This window comes from Lissotriton helveticus, chromosome 11, assembly GCF_964261635.1.
Source record: "Lissotriton helveticus chromosome 11, aLisHel1.1, whole genome shotgun sequence".
In the NCBI taxonomy this organism is placed as follows: Eukaryota; Metazoa; Chordata; class Amphibia; order Caudata; family Salamandridae; genus Lissotriton; species Lissotriton helveticus.
The window spans coordinates 164,873,668-164,890,863 of NC_136072.1; the positions used below are offsets into that span (position 1 = coordinate 164,873,668).

The 17,196-nt window shown below is 38.3% G+C and overlaps 4 pseudogenes; all 4 read right to left on the bottom strand.

Annotated features, from left to right (window-relative positions):
- Nucleotides 1-1,921: 1,921 nt before the first annotated feature.
- LOC144793239 (U7 small nuclear RNA) lies at nucleotides 1,922-1,979 on the bottom strand (annotated as a pseudogene).
- Nucleotides 1,980-4,370: 2,391 nt separating this feature from the next.
- On the bottom strand, nucleotides 4,371-4,428 carry LOC144793218 (U7 small nuclear RNA; annotated as a pseudogene).
- A 2,376-nt stretch (nucleotides 4,429-6,804) lies between these two features.
- On the bottom strand, nucleotides 6,805-6,862 carry LOC144793240 (U7 small nuclear RNA; annotated as a pseudogene).
- Nucleotides 6,863-9,232: 2,370 nt separating this feature from the next.
- On the bottom strand, nucleotides 9,233-9,290 carry LOC144793219 (U7 small nuclear RNA; annotated as a pseudogene).
- Between the last annotated feature and the right edge of the window lie 7,906 nt (nucleotides 9,291-17,196).

Below are 17,196 nucleotides of genomic sequence, written 5' to 3' on the forward strand. Positions count from 1 at the left end.
CAAAAATTGTAGGAAGAAATGGTAATAAACTGTTCTGTACCACTTTTGTTAAGGATCCTGCAATCTCTTCAAAAACGAATCTATCTCCCTTTTCCTGTGGCCCTATGCACTTCAGTCTCTGCCTTGTACTCAAATATATTTGTTCTGTAACAGTCACTCTTTGTCATGTGCTCCCTTTGTGTGAATATGTTACTTGCTTTCGTCCCTTGTAACCTTAATTTCTTGCTTCTGACTGCCCTTGTTATTTGGAAACCTTTCACTTATTTTGTTTGGTTCTCTAGAATTAGCTAACTCACAAAAGAAGAATTATATTTTATGATTAAAGACGTGTATATATACAATTATAAAACTAGTGAAAAAAAGTTACAACCAGACTAAAGAAAAAGAAATAATTTAAAACAAATGCAGATTGAACGTTTTGGATATTTGAACAACAAACATAGACTTTTATTAACAGATGAAAATAGGTCCTCGGTTTAGAGGAACCTGAAAGACAAACTGATGCATAAATGTCTAATAAACTATGCTATGCACTTTTTTGGGTATGAACCTGCACTCAGTTAAGAAAGGTATCTCTTTTCCAGTCCACGTGTTCCAATTTTCTTCAGTCTCTGCCTTTTTATCAACTGTATACCATGCAATTCAGTTAACCACTTGTATCTTTAAGTTCATTTGTGGGAATAGGGCACTTGTTTCTTTATTTCTGAGGTGAGTTTCTTGAATCTCACTGGTAAAATTGGTTGAAAAAATGTCCATTTTTCTTTTTTGAGTTTCTGTAAAAATATACAATTATGAATCCAAGAGATTCGCAAGTAAAAAAGAAAAAGATTACATAAGGAAACACAGCTACATCTATTGAAAGAATGCATAGGAACACTCAAAAAACATGAATTCCATATTTATAGCTAAACAAATCAATAACTCTAAAGAGAGTAACAAAAACATAATCATGAATTACACATGAAATTGAGTACTACAATAAGAGACACCTGTCTTTCAAAATAAAACAAAGACCTGCGGTAACTAACTAATTCAACGGTAACCATGTGATCCAATTCTAGGGATTTTTCATCATTGTGATGGTGCCAATGCATAGATGCTGCAATCTGTAACTGGGCGTGAAGAACAATTGTAGAACAGTGACTAATCCCAAAAATATTATTTAATTGCTTCATGTCAACAGATTTTAGGAAGATCTCACAGTGGTTGCAGAATTCAATATGCTATTTTATATACAGAGGGCACGCCTTTCGTAAACTACTTTGAAGAGCAAGCAATTATATATTACAGGTATGTAATATTGGATGGCCTCTCTTCCAGTTTAATGTGCTCCTATACACATTATTATTTCATAGGAGGACCAAGAAGGTGAACATAGCGATTCCTAAGAACTATGAGAGCTCTGGATTAAAACTTGCTATTGGTCAAGACAATCAGTTTCCCAATGGAGAGCCCACCTAGATTAAGTTAGAACAAAACTCAAAAAGAGGAAAGGGCAATAATCAAACTCTGCCACTTTCCTTTGGAAGGAGAAATGCCTCTCTAGCATTCCCTGTGTTCACATTTACGCCAGTCTCTGTCTTTATCTAGACTTTAGTCGTTCTGTATCATTTAATAAACCCATCTCTCTAGTTCCCTCCGAGAAAATGTTCAGTTCACTTCTTATCATAGTTGGATGGCTCTTGCCCCTAATAACAGTTGCATAAATTTTTTTTAATTCATATTTTAGCTATTTATAAATAACTAAATTGCAAAACAGGAGATCCATGAAGTGAGAAAGAATAACTTATATACAGAATAATAGCAAGATGTACACACACATAACATACTATAGTAAAACAAGAAAACATATTTTAAAATATATAAACTGCAAATATTTGGGACAAAGAACAACACAAATAAACCTATTTTAACAAATATAATGGGTTTCTCAGCTAAGAGAAACCTACTTGACAAATAGTTAAAGAGCGAAAGTATCTAACAAAAAAGCTGACAAGCTTGCAACCCTAACCAAAGTATTTCCTATCATTGTGACGGTGGCTCTACACTGATACTGACGGGGACTGAAGAAATAATCTAGAATTCTGCGCATCTGAGAAAAGCATTAGATTTGCCGCATTCAGGCCCATCAGAGTATAGAAGATCATGATGATGTACAAGACTTGCATATGCTAATTTATAGATAGAGGCCACACCTCACAGCTAGATTATGTAGAAGAGTATGTACAATGTTATTGCTGGCAAGGAAGATGGAATATCCTCTCTTCTAGCACTTTCTAGCAGTGGTTGCACCGGCTCACCTTATTATTTCATATTAGTAAAAGAATTTTGAAAAAATCAATCCTTCAAAACAATGAGTGCTATGTTATGGATCGGGTAATTGGGCATTTAATGTCACAGTACCTAATGATGATGTCAAGAGAGTACAACCAAGCAAAAATTGTAGGAAGAAATTGTGATAAACTGTTCTGTACCACTTTTGTTAAGAAGGATCCTGCAATCTCTTCAAAAACGTATCTAGCTCCAATTTCCTGCGGCTCTATGCACTTCCGTCTCTGCCTTGTACTCAAATATATTTGTTCTGTAACAGTCACTCTGTGTCATGTGCTCCCTTTGTGTGAATATGTTACTTGCTTTTGTCCCTTGTAATCTTAATTTCTTGCTTCTGACTGCCCTTGTTATTTGGAAAACCTTTCACTTATTTTGTTTGGTTCTCTAGAATTAGCTAACTCACAAAAGAAGATTTATATTTTATGATTAAAGACATGTATATATACAATTATACCACTAGTGAAAAAACGTTACAACCAGACTAAAGAAAAAGAAATATTTTAAAACAAATGCAGATTGAACGTTTTGGATATTTGAACAACAAAAATAGACTTTTATTAACAGATAAAACTAGGTCCTCGGTTTAGAGGAACTTGAAGGAGAAACTGATGCATAAGTGTCTAATAACCTATGCTATGCACTTTTTTGGTTAAGAATCTGCACTCAGTTAAGAAAGGTATCTCTTTTCCAGTCCACGTGCTCCCATTTTCTTCAGTCTCTGCCTTTTTGTCAACTTTACACCCTGTGAATCAGTTAACTACTTGTATCTTTAGGTTCCTTTGTGCTAATAGGGCACTTGTTTCTTTATTTCTGAGGTGAATTGCTTGAATCTCACTGGTAAAAGTAGTTGAAAAAATTTTCATTTTTCTTTTTTGAGTTTCTGTAAAAATATACAATTATGAATCCAAGAGATTTGCAAGTAAAAAAGAAAAATATTACATAAGGAAACACAGCTACATCTATTGAAAGAATGCATAAGAACACTCAAAAACAATAATTTCATATTTATAGCTAATGCATATCAATAACTCTCAAAAGAGTAACAAAAACATAATCATGAATTACAAATGAAATGGAGTACTACATTAAGAGAAACCTGCCTTTCAAAATAAAAAAAGACCTGTGGTAACTAACTTATTCAACCGCAACCATGTGATCCAATTCTAGGGATCTTACATCATTGTGATGGTGGCAATACATAGATGCTGCAATCTGTAACTGGGCGTGAAGAACAATTGTAGAACAGTGACTAATCAAAAAAATATTATTTAATACCTTCATGTCAACAGATTTTCGGAAGATCTTACAGTGGTTGCAGAATTCAATATCCTATTTTATAGACAGAGGGCACGCCTTTCGAAAACTACTTTGAAGAGCAAGCAAGTAGATATTACAGGTAAGTAATATTCGATGGCCTCTCTTCCAGTGAAATGTGCTCCTATACACATTATTATTTCATAGGAGGACCAAGAAGGCTAACATAGTGATTCCTGAGAACTATGAGAGCTCTGGATTAATACTTGCTATTGGTCAAGACAAACAGTTTCCAAATGGAGCGCCCACCTAGATTATGTTAGAACAAAACTCAAAAAGAGGAAAGGGCAATAATCAAACTCTGCCACTTTCCTTTGGAAGGAGACATGCCTCTCTAGCATTCCATGTGTTCACATTTACGCCAGTCTCTGTCTTTATCTAGACTTTACTCCTTCTGTATCATTTAATAAACCCATCTCTCTAGTTCCCTCAGAGAAAGTCTTTCTTTTGTTCAGTTCACTTCTTATCATAGTTGGATGACTCTTGCCCCTAATAACAGTTGCATACATGTTTTTTTAAATTCATAATTTAGCTATTTATAAATAACTAAATTGCAAAACAGGAGATCCATGAAGTGAGAAAGAATAACTTACATACAGAATAATAGCAAGATGCACACAAACACAACATACTATAGTAAAACAAGAAAACACATTTTAAAACATATAAACTGCAAACATTTGGGACCAAAAAAAACACAAACAAATCTATTTTTAACAAATATAATGGGTTTCTCAGCTAAGAGAAACCTCCTTGACAAATAGTTAAAGAGCGAAAATATCTAATAAAAAAGTTGACAAGCTTGTAACCCTAACCAAAGTATTTCCTATGATTGTGACGGTGGCTCTACACTGATACTGATGGGATCTGAAGAAATATTATAGAATTCTGAGCATCTGAGAAAAGCATTAGATTTGCTGTATTCAAGCCCATCAGAGTATAGAAGATCATGATGATGTACAAGACTTGCATATGCTAATTTATAGATAGAGGCCACACCTCACAGCTAGACTATGTAGAAGAGGATGTACAATGTTATTGCTGGCAAGGAAGATGGAATATCCTATCTTCTAGCACTTTCTAGCAGTGGTGGCTCTGGCTCACCTTATTGTTCCATATTAGTAAAAGAATTTAAAAAAAATCAATCCTTTAAAACAGTGAGAGCTATGTTATTGAACGGGCAATTGGGCATTTAATGTCACAGTACCTAATAATGATGTCAAGAGAGTACAACCAAGCAAAAATTGTAGGAAGAAATGGTAATAAACTGTTCTGTACCACTTTTGTTAAGGATCCTGCAATCTCTTCAAAAACAAATCTATCTCCCTTTTCCTGTGGCCGTATGCACTTCAGTCTCTGCCTTGTACTCAAATATATTTGTTCTGTAACAGTCACTCTTTGTCATGTGCTCCCTTCGTGTGAATATGTTACTTGCTTTCGTCCCTTGTAACCTTAATTTCTTGCTTCTGACTGCCCTTGTTATTTGGAAACCTTTCACTTATTTTGTTTGGTTCTCTAGAATTAGCTAACTCACAAAAGAAGAATTATATTTTATGATTAAAGACGTGTATATATACAATTATAAAACTAGTGAAAAAAAGTTACAACCAGACTAAAGAAAAATAAATAATTTAAAACAAATGCAGATTGAACGTTTTGGATATTTGAACAACAAACATAGACTTTTATTAACAGATGAAAATAGGTCCTCGGTTTAGAGGAACCTGAAGGACAAACTGATGCATAAATGTCTAATAAACTATGCTATGCACTTTTTTGGGTATGAACCTGCACTCAGTTAAGAAAGGTATCTCTTTTCCAGTCCACGTGTTCCAATTTTCTTCAGTCTCTGCCTTTTTATCAACTGTATACCATGCAATTCAGTTAACCACTTGTATCTTTAAGTTCATTTGTGGGAATAGGGCACTTATTTCTTTATTTCTGAGGTGAGTTTCTTGAATCTCACTGGTAAAATTGGTTGAAAAAATGTCCATTTTTCTTTTTTGAGTTTCTGTAAAAATATACAATTATGAATCCAAGAGATTCGCAAGTAAAAAAGAAAAAGATTACATAAGGAAACACAGCTACATCTATTGAAAGAATGCATAGGAACACTCAAAAAACATGAATTCCATATTTATAGCTAAACAAATCAATAACTCTAAAGAGAGTAACAAAAACATAATCATGAATTACACATGAAATTGAGTACTACAATAAGAGACACCTGTCTTTCAAAATAAAACAAAGACCTGCGGTAACTAACTAATTCAACGGTAACCATGTGATCCAATTCTAGGGATTTTTCATCATTGTGATGGTGCCAATACATAGATGCTGCAATCTGTAACTGGGCGTGAAGAACAATTGTAGAACAGTGACTAATCCCAAAAATATTATTTAATTGCTTCATGTCAACAGATTTTAGGAAGATCTCACAGTGGTTGCAGAATTCAATATGCTATTTTATATACAGAGGGCACGCCTTTCGTAAACTACTTTGAAGAGCAAGCAATTATATATTACAGGTATGTAATATTGGATGGCCTCTCTTCCAGTTTAATGTGCTCCTATACACATTATTATTTCATAGGAGGACCAAGAAGGTGAACATAGCGATTCCTAAGAACTATGAGAGCTCTGGATTAAAACTTGCTATTGGTCAAGACAATCAGTTTCCCAATGGAGAGCCCACCTAGATTAAGTTAGAACAAAACTCAAAAAGAGGAAAGGGCAATAATCAAACTCTGCCACTTTCCTTTGGAAGGAGAAATGCCTCTCTAGCATTCCCTGTGTTCACATTTACGCCAGTCTCTGTCTTTATCTAGACTTTAGTCGTTCTGTATCATTTAATAAACCCATCTCTCTAGTTCCCTCCGAGAAAATGTTCAGTTTACTTCTTATCATAGTTGGATGGGTCTTGCCCCTAATAACAGTTGCATACATTTTTTTAAATTCATATTATAGCTATTTATAAATAACTAAATTGCAAAACAGGAGATCCATGAAGTGAGAAAGAATAACTTATATACAGAATAATAGCAAGATGTACACACACATAACATACTATAGTAAAACAAGAAAACATATTTTAAAATATATAAACTGCAAATATTTGGGACAAAGAACAACACAAATAAACCTATTTTAACAAATATAATGGGTTTCTCAGCTAAGAGAAACCTACTTGACAAATAGTTAAAGAGCGAAAGTATCTAACAAAAAAGCTGACAAGCTTGTAACCGTAACCAAAGTATTTCCTATCATTGTGACGGTGGCTCTACACTGATACTGACGGGGACTGAAGAAATAATCTAGAATTCTGCGCATCTGAGAAAAGCATTAGATTTGCCGCATTCAGGCCCATCAGAGTATAGAAGATCATGATGATGTACAAGACTTGCATATGCTAATTTATAGATAGAGGCCACACCTCACAGCTAGATTATGTAGAAGAGTATGTACAATGTTATTGCTGGCAAGGAAGATGGAATATCCTCTCTTCTAGCACTTTCTAGCAGTGGTTGCACCGGCTCACCTTATTATTTCATATTAGTAAAAGAATTTTGAAAAAATCAATCCTTCAAAACAATGAGTGCTATGTTATGGATCGGGTAATTGGGCATTTAATGTCACAGTACCTAATGATGATGTCAAGAGAGTACAACCAAGCAAAAATTGTAGGAAGAAATTGTGATAAACTGTTCTGTACCACTTTTGTTAAGAAGGATCCTGCAATCTCTTCAAAAACGTATCTAGCTCCAATTTCCTGCGGCTCTATGCACTTCAGTCTCTGCCTTGTACTCAAATATATTTGTTCTGTAACAGTCACTCTGTGTCATGTGCTCCCTTTGTGTGAATATGTTACTTGCTTTTGTCCCTTGTAATCTTAATTTCTTGCTTCTGACTGCCCTAGTTATTTGGAAAACCTTTCACTTATTTTGTTTGGTTCTCTAGAATTAGCTAACTCACAAAAGAAGAATTATATTTTATGATTAAAGACATGTATATATACAATTATACCACTAGTGAAAAAACGTTACAACCAGACTAAAGAAAAAGAAATATTTTAAAACAAATGCAGATTGAACGTTTTGGATATTTGAACAACAAAAATAGACTTTTATTAACAGATAAAACTAGGTCCTCGGTTTAGAGGAACTTGAAGGAGAAACTGATGCATAAATGTCTAATAACCTATGCTATGCACTTTTTTGGTTAAGAATCTGCACTCAGTTAAGAAAGGTATCTCTTTTCCAGTCCACGTGCTCCCATTTTCTTCAGTCTCTGCCTTTTTGTCAACTTTACACCCTGTGAATCAGTTAACTACTTGTATCTTTAGGTTCCTTTGTGCTAATAGGGCACTTGTTTCTTTATTTCTGAGGTGAATTGCTTGAATCTCACTGGTAAAAGTAGTTGAAAAAATTTTCATTTTTCTTTTTTGAGTTTCTGTAAAAATATACAATTATGAATCCAAGAGATTTGCAGGTAAAAAAGAAAAATATTACATAAGGAAACACAGCTACATCTATTGAAAGAATGCATAAGAACACTCAAAAACAATAATTTCATATTTATAGCTAATGCATATCAATAACTCTCAAAAGAGTAACAAAAACATAATCATGAATTACAAATGAAATGGAGTACTACATTAAGAGAAACCTGCCTTTCAAAATAAAAAAAGACCTGCGGTAACTAACTAATTCAACCGCAACCATGTGATCCAATTCTAGGGATCTTACATCATTGTGATGGTGGCAATACATAGATGCTGCAATCTGTAACTGGGCGTGAAGAACAATTGTAGAACAGTGACTAATCAAAAAAATATTATTTAATACCTTCATGTCAACAGATTTTCGGAAGATCTTACAGTGGTTGCAGAATTCAATATCCTATTTTATATACAGAGGGCACGCCTTTCGAAAACTACTTTGAAGAGCAAGCAAGTAGATATTACAGGTAAGTAATATTCGATGGCCTCTCTTCCAGTGAAATGTGCTCCTATACACATTATTATTTCATAGGAGGACCAAGAAGGTGAACATAGCGATTCCTAAGAACTATGAGAGCTCTGGATTAAAACTTGCTATTGGTCAAGACAATCAGTTTCCCAATGGAGAGCCAAACTCAAAAAGAGGAAAGGGCAATAATCAAACTCTGCCACTTTCCTTTGGAAGGAGAAATGCCTCTGTAGCATTCCCTGTGTTCACATTTACGCCAGTCTCTGTCTTTATCTAGACTTTACTCCTTCTGTATCATTTAATAAACCCATCTCTCTAGTTCCCTCAGAGAAAGTCTTTCTTTTGTTCAGTTCACTTCTTATCATAGTTGGATGACTCTTGCCCCTAATAACAGTTGCATACATGTTTTTTTAAATTCATAATTTAGCTATTTATAAATAACTAAATTGCAAAACAGGAGATCCATGAAGTGAGAAAGAATAACTTACATACAGAATAATAGCAAGATGCACACAAACACAACATACTATAGTAAAACAAGAAAACACATTTTAAAACATATAAACTGCAAACATTTGGGACCAAAAAAACCACAAACAAATCTATTTTTAACAAATACAATGGGTTTCTCAGCTAAGAGAAACCTCCTTGACAAATAGTTAAAGAGCGAAAATATCTAATAAAAAAGCTGACAAGCTTGTAACCCTAACCAAAGTATTTCCTATGATTGTGACGGTGGCTCTACACTGATACTGATGGGATCTGAAGAAATATTATAGAATTCTGAGCATCTGAGAAAAGCATTAGATTTGCTGTATTCAAGCCCATCAGAGTATAGAAGATCATGATGATGTACAAGACTTGCATATGCTAATTTATAGATAGAGGCCACACCTCACAGCTAGACTATGTAGAAGAGGATGTACAATGTTATTGCTGGCAAGGAAGATGGAATATCCTATCTTCTAGCACTTTCTAGCAGTGGTGGCTCTGGCTCACCTTATTGTTTCATATTAGTAAAAGAATTTTGAAAAAATCAATCCTTGAAAACAGTGAGAGCTATGTTATTGAACGGGCAATTGGGCATTTAATGTCACAGTACCTAATAATGATGTCAAGAGAGTACAACCAAGCAAAAATTGTAGGAAGAAATGGTAATAAACTATTCTGTACCACTTTTGTTAAGAAGGATCCTGCAATCTCTTCAAAAACTAATCTATCTCCCTTTTCCTGTGGCCCCATGCACTTCAGTCTCTGCCTTGTACTCAAATATATTTGTTCTGTAACAGTCACTCTTTGTCATGTGCTCCCTTTGTGTGAATATGTTACTTGCTTTTGTCCCTTGTAACCTTAATTTCTTGCTTCTGACTGCCCTTGTTATTTGGAAACCTTTCACTTATTTTGTTTGGTTCTCTAGAATTAGCTAACTCACAAAAGAAGAATTATATTTTATGATTAAAGACATGTATATATACAATTATAAAACTAGTGAAAAAAAGTTACAACCAGACTAAAGAAAAAGAAATAATTTAAAACAAATACAGATTGAACGTTTTGGATATTTGAACTGAGGAAAATGAAATTTTACATGACCAATATGTCCCCTGCGTGTACCCTATGTTTAATGTATGTGCATGTCATACATGCATTTTCCCTTAAGTGGCCTGAATCACAAGGCCTCTGCATTTACGTCCTGCATTAGGATGCCAGTCATCAAGTCTCCCATGTAAGAAATATTAAGTTAGCATTTAAGGCCCATGTATTTGCATTGTGCACTTTTAAATAAATCACGACAAACCCATTTTGTGGTTCAGCCTGAGCCTGTTTCAGAATTAAGGTTTTCATGGCTCAGACACTCTGAGAGATACAGTTACGTATCCCTGACCTCGCATATTTCTGGCTCAGCTGAAAGAAGCCCAGCAAGGGGTGCCAAGACAGTGTTTTGCAAAATAGTTATCTGCTTGTTCTACAGAATCACATTCCTGCCCATTGAAGAAGGTAAACAGAACCCGTCTGCAAAGATAGGGCCTAGCCTTTCTGTCTCCGTTTAAGTAAATTACAGAACTTGCATCCGTAGAAAGCCCACAGCCCCATGCAATGAACGAAGAAATATATGCCCTCTCTGGCTCTTAGTGATGAGCGACCTTTGCTTCAGATAAACCATCGCCGGACTCAAGATATCAGATAATACCAGACGTGCTGGTCGCCCTGACACTGAAGGCCTCTCTACTAGACTGAATGTCAGCTCCCCCCAGTTACACGTCAGTTGCACGTCATGATCAAGTTGCACGCACAAGTAGGGCAAAGTTCAAGCCTGCCATGCAACCCCCCTCCATGTATCCACCCACCTATGACTCACCTATGACTCATCAAGTGTACACCCTCATGCACGCCCACATGCTCTTATCTTCTTTTCTCTCTTGCTCTCCTCCTATGTACAAGATTGCACGTATAAATATGTAATCAGAAAATAATGTTTAGAAGACTCTTCCTGAACCTTAGAGGTGATGGAACAGATTCTCCCTTAACTCGAGTTATTGGAATAAAGCCATTTGACTCGGATACCACGGACTCTGCCTCTCATTTACTGCATGATGCATTGTTTATGTATAGAAATTATGACAGGGTAATATTTTATTTACCACATTAATCTGGCGCCCGAACAGGGACTAATCCCTTTCCCCACACGCCGGCGACGTAGGTCCAGCCTTTGCCCCCTTCTACAGCCGTGACGGACTTCGAAGTGTACACGCAGCGGGACTTCCTGCTTACTCCCTCAGGCCCACGGAGGAGACGGACTGCGACCAGGCGTCCACACGAGGCGGTGAGGATCGCGGATCATCCCAACCAGGGCCCAACCCGTGAGAGAGCAAGGTCCGAGGTTCCGGAGGCCCACCTGTTCCGAGGCGCATGCGTGGCATCTAGTATCAAGTTTCCGAGGCCTTCAAGTTCTGCTTCCCGGTGAGTACCACTATGGGGAACGCATCAAGTTAAAGACGTGTCCGTTCACACGGGCACGGTAAAGACGGGTCCACGGTAAAATGTGGGCACGGTAAAGACGGGTCCACGGTAAGACGTGGGCACGGTAAAGACGGGTCCACGGTAAAACATGGGCACGGTAAAGACGGGTCCACGGTAAGACGTGGGCACGGTAAAGACGGGTCCACGGTAAAACATGGGCATGGTAAAGACGGGTCCACGGTAAAACGTGGGCACGGTAAAGACGGGTCCATGGTAAAACGTGGGCACGGTAAAGACGGGTCCACGGTAAAACGTGGGCACGGTAAAGACGGGTCCATGGTAAGACGTGGGCACGGTAAAGACGGGTCCACGGTAAAACGTGGGCACGGTAAAGACGGGTCCACGGTAAGATGTGGGCACGGTAAAGACGGGTCCACGGTAAAACGTGGGCACGGTAAAGACGTGTCTCATTTTTGGGACCGGTATGGTTGTACTGTATTCCAGTGCATAAAGTTAACTGTTTTCAAGTACATGTTTTATTCCATGTATCAGGTTAGACTGTATCTCTTTTAGTGTTTTAATGTTGTAGTGTGAATAATTGTTGATTGTTTCAGTCTATTCTATGTGTATTGTATTTCCATTGTGTTAGTTTCAACATGCCACTGTTTTCAAAATTGCGTCAGATAGGGACCAGAAAAGGTATACTAGAAGAGTCAGTCAACATCCCGCCCAGAGACACACCTGGTCATTTTATGTATAATAAGCACGGGCTAGACGCCATTTTGTTTTTAGATTTATGGGTAGATTACACGAAGGATCTGGAGGAGAAATATAGATGGCCTGTCTCGGGGACATGGGATTCTGAATGCATTATGAGAGTAGAGGAAGCGTTATGGAAAAAGAAGTCAAGACCCTCTCAGAAAGATGCCATTGAATTATGGCGCAAGGAGTCACATAGGAGAACAGAGAAAGAATTTAATAAAGCAGAGAGAGCTAAACAAGCAGGGGAAAAAGAAAAAGAAAAAGAACTGCGAGAGGAGGGGGAACGGTTCAAAACAGAACAGGTTGATAGAGAAAGAAATGCCGTCGTTACTGGTATTTATCCCGTCCTCTCAGAAGAACTAGCTAGAGTGACCACCTCAGAAACACCCAGTAGGTCGCGAACGCCACCACCTGTACCCTTTAGAGTATGTAGAAAGAAGCCGACAGCATCAGAGGCTTTTATTTCCTCCTATATAGAAGAGCCCGCACCGGACTACGTAAACGCAGATTTCCTTCCACCCCCATCGGCCATATAAGTTTACTGTGTAGTTCCTTGTAAATAGCTCCTTGTAAATATGGTTTATGAAGAGCATGTCATTATTATAACATGTTGAGTTTCTTGTGAATATGGCTTGTGAATAGCGCCATGTGGTTATGGTTTGTGCAGAGCATGTTATCATTACGTTAGGCAGGAGAGAGCTGGATCTCTTTCAAGTGCTTGGAGAAAACGTTTTGAAGATGTGCGTACGTGTTATGTGATAACGTGGAGAGATGAGTTCATGACTTTCCCATGTACTGCAGTCATTGGGGAAAGATTGTGCTTCAGCTGCCAAAGAGTTAATATCTTGTATTGAGAAGGCAGTATTTGTTTTAACATGCTATTTAACATGCATGGTTATGTGAGCTGACACTAAAAGTCAGTGAGTGTTCAGACGAATGATGGTTTGATTTAACTTTTTCATTGGTTGCTGGGTCTGCCTATGTGCTTTGTCAGCTTGCTGACTGAAATGGTAACGTCTTGCATGGAGAGTAAAGAAGTGTTCATTTAACATTCTATTTCAAATGCGTCCGTGTATTTGTGTGGGTTTGCCTTGGAACACTTGATTTAATGTGTTTGACTCAGAGGTCGGTAAGCTGTAAATAAACCAGTCGGATTGAGATAAGGGTTTGCACGGAGGGTGCTTTAATGTTTTCACGGTTGAGAAGGAAATATAAAACAGACCCATCATAGAATGTGCTTTTAATTAGTGTAATGCAACCGTGTGTTTTTTTAAATAAAAATTTGTTCTACAAAATACACATTATTATTTTTTCCAATGCAAGCTGCCCTTTAGAATAGCGTGTGGCAGTTAATCCACTCAATTAGAAAAAAATGGCCTTTTGAAAAATTATGAATCTGGCCCTTTTAATAGGTAGAATAGAAGAGCTTGCACACTTAATTATGAAAATCTTGGTTCTGCAATGCAAATTATGGTGTTTCACATGTTATTTTCAAAAAGTAAAACGTGATGTGTTTCCATGTCATGTTGTTCTGTTTCTTTTTTCCTTTGCAGCTAGTAACAATATTTTATGATATAATTATTTTAAAATACTAGCATGTGTCTAGGTTACGAAATAAAATATGTCCTTATTAATTACTGATTTTAGGATGCTTTTTATCACGTTTTGAATTTGCTCCAGTTAAGTTAGAGAATGTTGGTTAGCTCTCTGGCCTGGGTACAGATATGTTTTGAATTACAGAGAATGTGTTTTTCGGCCTTGAGGTGGCCTGGCTCCCAGGGAAAGATATTTTGTGAAGGGAGGGCTTTTCCCTCTTGGAGCACCGAGCAGTGCCTGTCTTGTTATTATTGGCCATACTCCAATTCTTTTCCGCGGACAAGTTGTTGGCAGTCCTCCAACTGACTCAGGCTTCCTTCGCATGCAGATAAAGAATGCTTGCAATTTGACCAAGTTCTCTCTCCAGTAACTTGGCAGCTGTTCTTAGCTCTCAGAGTTTTGAAAGGGTGGAGGAACAGCCCTGTGGGTGACATCACGATGAAGGGGAAGGCAGTGTAGAAAAAAAAACCTGATGAGCCGGGGAGAAATGTTTATAAAAGGAGGGGGTCAAGTTGCTCTTCCTTACAGTCAGCACAGAAAGCTTCATTGACTTCAGATGAGGCATGCTTGCAAATGAATAGTTTTTCCCTCGTAGTGTAAACAGAATAATTGGCAGGAGTTTTGCTCTTGCAATGAGTCCTAGCATTTACAGCCAAGCATTGAAGAGACAGCTGGACAGTATTTATATGCCTCCCAACACTGCCCTACTCCAGTACGTAGATGACATCCTAATTACAGCACGATCAGAACCAGAATGCGAAAATGACAGTTTTACATTTTCTGGCTGACAAGGGGCACAAAGTGTCCCCTTCTAAGTTACAATTCTGTGAACAGCAAGTGGTGTACACTTGCTGTCCAAGGATGGTAGACAGCTAACACCAGAACGTATACAGCTCATTTCTAACCTTTCACAGCCCAAGACACAAAAGGAAGTACGGGCCTTCATTGGCCTCACTTCATACTGTAGGCAATGGATTCCCCAGTATGCCTATCTAGCCAAACCACTCATACAATTGACAACACAGGAGGCAGCCACTTCGACTGTCCTCCCTTGGACACAAGAACATACCTTGGCATTTGAGGAATTAAAAAGAGCATTATGTCAAACGCCAGTTCTAGCGACTCCTAATTATAGTAAGCCTTTTATGCTTTTCATAACTGAACAGGATGGAACAGCATTATCTGTCCTCACACAAGATCAAGCAGGAAAACACAAGCCATGTGCTTATTTTTCTAGTACACTAGACCCAGTGGCCCAGGCTCTGCCTGCGTGCCTGAAATCGGTTGCAGCAACAGCCCTAGCCATAAGACAAAGTGACTCGATAGTGCTGGGACACCCTCTGACAGTACAGGTACCACATGCAGTAGAGGTTCTCTTAAACAGGACACAGACACAACATTTGACTATAGCGAGACTGACAGGATATGAACTGACATTATTTCAACCACACATAGAGATCAGACGATGTAATATTCTAAACCCTGCTACACGTTTGCCCTCAAGTACAGTAAATGCACCACCACATGACTGTGTGGAAGTAATGAATATAGTGACGAAACCAAGACAAGACCTGACAGATATTGCACTTCCAGACCCTGACCTAACACTCTATGTAGACGGATCATGCATGAGAACAAGTGCAGGAGAGTTAGTAGCAGCATATGCCGTGACCACTGCTACTGAAGTCATAGAGACACAAAGAATAGACATACTGTCAGCACAAGCAGCAGAGCTCATCGCCCTGACACAAGCCTGCATAAGAGCTAAGCACTTAAGAGTGAACATTTATACAGATTCACAATATGCTTTTGGCGTAGTTCATGATTTCGGAGTACTATGGAGGGAGAGAGGTTTCTTGACCTCTCATGGGGCCAAAATTCAGCACGGCCCGCTTATTCAAGCCCTGTTAGAAGCAATACATTTACCTACAGCCATAGCTATCCTGAAATAACAAAGCTCACACCAAAGTTACAGACACCATTTCCCAGGGTAATGACCTGGCAGACCGAACTGCTAAACTTACAGCCCAGACACCAACAGACACGACAAGGACAGAAGTACCATTACTGACAAAAAGTATGACAGTCAGGGATCCTTCTCAAGATGTACTCGACATACAGACACATGCCACTACAGATGAAATAAAGAAATGGACTGAACAAGGAGGGGTCCAGACTGACCAAGGTTGGATGACTAAGGGAAAAGGCACATGGTTTCTTCCAGATTCCATGGTACAAGTAATCATAAACACAACACATAGTCCAGCACACTTGGGAGAAAAGGCAATGATAGACAGTTTACAGAATATCTGGTTTAACAAGCACCTGCGTGCAACAGCAAAACAGAAAGTACGAACATGTATGATCTGTTGCCAGTTCAATCCAGGTAAAGGCATCCCGGTGGAACAAGGCGGATTTCATCCTCCTGACCACCCTTTTGAGGTCCTCCAGATGGATTACATCCAAATGGACAGATGTAGAGGTTACAAGTATGTCTTGGTAGTTGTGTGTGCACTATCTAGATGGACAGAAGAGTATCCAGTTCCAGATTATACTGCTGTGACAACCGCCAGGCAATTGGTGCGTGAGTTCTTCCCCAGATATGGATTGCCCCGTGTCATCTACTCAGACAATGGTCAGCCATTTTCCTCTGAATTAATGAAACAAGTGTCTCTTCTGTTAGGATATAATTGGAAGTTCCATTGTGTACGACACCCTGAAGCAGCAGGCCTTGTAGAAAGACATAATCAGACAATCAAGACGAAACTAGCAAAGATCTGTGCAGAAAAAGGCGTGGATTGGATGGTAGCCTTGCCGGTTGCCCTCTTTTACATGCGTATGGTAGCTCATTCCAGAACAGGCCTATCCCCGTATGAAGTAGTTTTCGGTAGACCGCCAAATATGTGGGGTACGCCTATGCCTAAGAAAATAACTGATGTTGACAGTAACATGCTGACAGATTACCTGGCTTCCTTGATGTCTGCACTACTCTCCTGTCGTTCACAGGTTGCTACCGCCTTCCCTGACACCACCCAGGTCAAGGAACACGCCATAGTCCCTGGAGATTTCGTGTTTGTCCGGAATTTTGATCGTTCAAGCCCCCTTGAGCCACGTTGGAAGACACCGAAGTTAGTGTTACTGACCACGAGGACTGCGATTAAGGTCGAGGGAAGAAAGGGATGGCTTCACGCTCAACACTGCAAGAGATACTTTGGACAATCTGGAACTTTTGAAAAGAATAAAGACATTAAAGACTTTAAAGACA